This window comes from Carex rostrata, chromosome 10, assembly GCF_964058835.1.
Source record: "Carex rostrata chromosome 10, lpCarRost1.2, whole genome shotgun sequence".
NCBI lineage: Eukaryota > Viridiplantae > Streptophyta > Magnoliopsida > Poales > Cyperaceae > Carex > Carex rostrata.
Window position 1 is genome coordinate 745,001 of NC_135927.1, and position 5,000 is coordinate 750,000.

A 5,000-nucleotide genomic window follows, 5' to 3' on the forward strand; every position below is an offset into this window, starting at 1 on the left:
AACCCGCTCGGTCACTGCGGGGCGCCTCCACGCTTAGGCGCCCCAATGAACCGTGTTTCGCCGGCTTTACGGCTGGGGATTTCAACCCGTGCGGCTACCCGCATCGGACTTACGGGCGCCTCCACGCTTAGACGCCCTGCCCGAACGTGTTTCGCCGGCTTTACGGCTGGGGATTTCAACCCGCTCGGTCTCTGCGGGGCGCCTCCACGCTTAGGCGCCCCAATGAACCGTGTTTCGCCGGCTTTACGGCTGGGGATTTCAACCCGCGCGGCTACCCGCATCGGTCTTACGGGCGAAACTCCACGCGGAGTCGCCCTGCCCGAACGTGTTTCGCCGGCTTTACGGCTGGGGATTTCAACCCGCTCGGTCTCTGCGGGGCGCCTCCACGCTTAGGCGCCCCGCTCAACCGTGTTTCGCCGGCTTTACGGCTGGGGATTTCAACCCGCTCGGTCTCTGCGGGGCGCCTCCACGCTTAGGCGCCCCAATGAACCGTGTTTCGCCGGCTTTACGGCTGGGGATTTCAACCCGCTCGGTCTCTGCGGGGCGCCTCCACGCTTAGGCGCCCCAATGAACCGTGTTTCACCGGCTTTACGGCTGGGGATTTCAACCCGCGCGGCTACCCGCATCGGCCTTACGGGCGAAACTCCACGCGGAGTCACCCTGCCCGACCGCTTTTCGCCGGCTTTACGGCTGGGGATTTCAACCCGCATCGGTCTTACGGGCGCCTCCACGCTTAGACGCCCTGCCCCACCGTGTTTCGCCGGCTCTACGGCTGGGGATTTCAACCCGCGTGGTCCGTGTTTTTCGGTAACATATTCGTGTTCCTTGCCCCCGACGGGCCGTGTTTTTCGGTAACAAAATCGTGTCTTTTGTCCCCGCTGCACCGTGTTTTTTGCCCCCGCTCAACCGTGTTTTTTGCCCCCGCTCAACCGTGCTTACTGCCCCCGCTCAACCGTGTTTTTTCGGTAACATAATCGTGTTTTCGGGTAACATAATCTTGTTTTTCGGGCCATTTTACACCGACGGAGGCACCCACAGGGGCCATGTACACCCCGCTTGGCATGTACATGAGGGGCTGCCTCTTCCAAAAATCCTTCCCCCCTATAGGGGAATATGCATTTTGGGTCTCCAGCCACGCCCAGGGTTACCACCCCCTGGAAATCCCCCAGGTTTACCCCCCATTTTATGTGGATGCATAGATTCAGACCGCCCTGCTCCATCGCTTTTGGCCATTTTTGCCCAACGTTAGCCGCTTCGGCTTGCCGCTGGACTGTTTTCGGGCCTTTTTCACCGACGCTTGGCCGTATCCGCTTAGTTTTCCCCAACGCTTGGCCGCATCCGCTTAGTTTTCCCCCGCTGGACTGTTTTCGGGTCACTTTTGCCCAACGTTAGCGGCTTCCGCTTGCCGCTGGACTGTTTTCGGGCCCTTTTTCACCGACCCTTGGCCGTATCCGCTTAGTTTTCCCCAACGCGTGGCCGCATCCGCTTAGTTTTCCCCCGCTGAACTGTTTTCGGGTCACTTTTGCCCAACGTTAGCCGCTTCCGCTTGCCGCTGGGCTGTTTTCGGGCCATTTTTCCCCGACTCTTAGCCGTATCCGCTTAGTTTTCCCCAACGCGTGGCCGCATCCGCTTAGTTTTCCCCCGCTGAACTGTTTTCGGGTCAGTTTTGCCCAACGTTAGCCGCTTCCGCTTGCCGCTGGGCTGTTTTCGGGCCAATTTCCACCGACTCTTGGCCGCATCCGCTTAGTTTTCCCCAACGCGTGGCCGCATCCGCTTAGTTTTCCCCCGCTGAACTGTTTTCGGGTCAGTTTTGCCCAACGTTAGCCGCTTCCGCTTGCCGCTGGGCTGTTTTCGGGCCAATTTCCACCGACTCTTGGCCGTATCCGCTTAGTTTTCCCCAACGCGTGGCCGCATCCGCTTAGTTTTCCCCCGCTGAACTGTTTTCGGGTCACTTTTGCCCAACGTTAGCCGCTTCCGCTTGCCGCTGGGCTGTTTTCGGGCCAATTTCCACCGACACTTGGCCGCATCCGCTTAGTTTTCCCCAACGCGTGGCCGCATCCGCTTAGTTTTCCCCCGCTTAACTGTTTTCGGGTCACTTTTCCCCAACGTTAGCCGCTTCCGCTTGCCGCTGGGCTGTTTTCGGGCCATTTTTCCCCAACACTTGGCCGTATCCGCTTAGTTTTCCCCAACGCGTGGCCGCATCCGCTTAGTTTTCCCCCGCTTAACTGTTTTCGGGTCACTTTTGCCCAACGTTAGCCGCTTCCGCTTGCCGCTGGGCTGTTTTCGGGCCAATTTCCACCGACACTTGGCCGTATCCGCTTAGTTTTCCCCAACGCGTGGCCGCATCCGCTTAGTTTTCCCCCGCTGAACTGTTTTCGGGTCACTTTTGCCCAACGTTAGCCGCTTCCGCTTGCCGCTGGACTGTTTTCGGGCCAATTTCCACCGACTCTGGGCCGGATCCGCTTAGTTTTCCCCAACGCTTGGCTGCATCCGCTTAATTTTCCCCAGCTGAACTGTTTTCGGGTCACTTTGTCCCAACGTTAGCCGTTTCCGGTTGCCGCTGGACTGTTTTCGGGCCATTTTCCACCGACTCTTGGCCGTATCCGCTTGGTTTTGCCCAACGCTTGGCTGCTTCCGCTTAATTTCCCCCAGCTGAACTGTTTTCGGGTCACTTTTGCCCTACGTTAGCCGTTTCCGCTTGCCGCTGGACTGTTTTCGGGCCATTTTTCACCGACACTTGGCCGTATCCGCTTAGTTTTCGCCAACAATTGGCTGCATCCGCTTAATTTTCCAAGCTATACTGCTTTCGGGTCAGTTTTGCCCAACGTTAGCCGCTTCCGCTTGCCGCTGGGCTGTTTTCGGGCCATTTTCCACCCACGCTGGCACCGACGGGGCCATGTACACCCACGCGCGTGTACATGAGGGGGCACCCATTTTTGAAAACCTTGCCCCCCTATAGGGGAATATGCATTTTGAGGCTCTAGCCACGCCCAGGGTTACCACCCCCTGAAAATCCCCCAAGTCAAAATCACCCATGTTAAATATTCAAAAAAATCTCAAAAAATCACAAAAAATTTATAAAATCAAATAAATTCAAAAAAAAAAAAAAAATTTCAAAAATTCAAAAAAAATTCAAAAAATTCAAAAAAATTCAAAAAAATTCAAAAAATTCAAAAATTCAAAAAAAGTCCAAAAACCCAAAAAAACTTCAAAAATTTCAAAAATTCAAAAAAATTTCAAAAAAATTTCAAAAATTTGCCCCGCTGAACTGTTTTCGGGTCAGTTTTGCCCAACGTTAGCCGCTTCCGCTTGCCGCTGGACTGTTTTCGGGCCAATTTCCACCGACTCTTGGCCGTATCCGCTTAGTTTTCCCCAACGCGTGGCCGCATCCGCTTAGTTTTCCCCCGCTGAACTGTTTTCGGGTCACTTTTGCCCAACGTTAGCCGCTTCCGCTTGCCGCTGGGCTGTTTTCGGGCCAATTTCCACCGACACTTGGCCGCATCCGCTTAGTTTTCCCCCGCTTAACTGTTTTCGGGTCACTTTTCCCCAACGTTAGCCGCTTCCGCTTGCCGCTGGGCTGTTTTCGGGCCATTTTTCCCCAACACTTGGCCGTATCCGCTTAGTTTTCCCCAACGCGTGGCCGCATCCGCTTAGTTTTCCCCCGCTGAACTGTTTTCGGGTCACTTTTGCCCAACGTTAGCCGCTTCCGCTTGCCGCTGGACTGTTTTCGGGCCAATTTCCACCGACTCTGGGCCGGATCCGCTTAGTTTTCCCCAACGCTTGGCTGCATCCGCTTAATTTTCCCCAGCTGAACTGTTTTCGGGTCACTTTGTCCCAACGTTAGCCGTTTCCGCTTGCCGCTGGACTGTTTTCGGGCCATTTTTCACCGTCACTTGGCCGTATCCGCTTAGTTTTCGCCAACAATTGGCTGCATCCGCTTAATTTTCCAAGCTATACTCTTTTCGGGTCAGTTTTGCCCAACGTTAGCCGCTTCCGCTTGCCGCTGGGCTGTTTTCGGGCCATTTTCCACCCACGCTGGCACCGACGGGGCCATGTACACCCACGCGCGTGTACATGAGGGGGCACCCATTTTTGAAAACCTTGCCCCCCTATAGGGGAATATGCATTTTGAGGCTCTAGCCACGCCCAGGGTTACCACCCCCTGAAAATCCCCCAAGTCAAAATCACCCATGTAAAATATTCAAAAAAATCTCAAAAAATCACAAAAAATTTATAAAATCAAAAAAAAAAAAAAAATTTCAAAAATTCAAAAAAAATTCAAAAAATTCAAAAAAATTCAAAAAAATTCAAAAAATTCAAAAATTCAAAAAAAGTCCAAAAACCCAAAAAAACTTCAAAAATTTCAAAAATTCAAAAAAATTTCAAAAAAAATTTCAAAAATTTGCCCCGCTGAACTGTTTTCGGGCCAGTTTTGCCCAACGTTAGCCGCTTCCGCTTGCCGCTGGACTGTTTTCGGGCCAATTTCCACCGACTCTTGGCCGTATCCGCTTAGTTTTCCCCAACGCGTGGCCGCATCCGCTTAGTTTTCCCCCGCTGAACTGTTTTCGGGTCACTTTTGCCCAACGTTAGCCGCTTCCGCTTGCCGCTGGGCTGTTTTCGGGCCAATTTCCACCGACACTTGGCCGCATCCGCTTAGTTTTCCCCCGCTTAACTGTTTTCGGGTCACTTTTCCCCAACGTTAGCCGCTTCCGCTTGCCGCTGGGCTGTTTTCGGGCCATTTTTCCCCAACACTTGGCCGTATCCGCTTAGTTTTCCCCAACGCGTGGCCGCATCCGCTTAGTTTTCCCCCGCTGAACTGTTTTCGGGTCACTTTTGCCCAACGTTAGCCGCTTCCGCTTGCCGCTGGACTGTTTTCGGGCCAATTTCCACCGACTCTGGGCCGGATCCGCTTTGTTTTCCCCAACGCGTGGCCGCATCCGCTTAGTTTTCCCCCGCTTAACTGTTTTCGGGTCACTTTTCCCCAACCTTAGCCGCTTCCG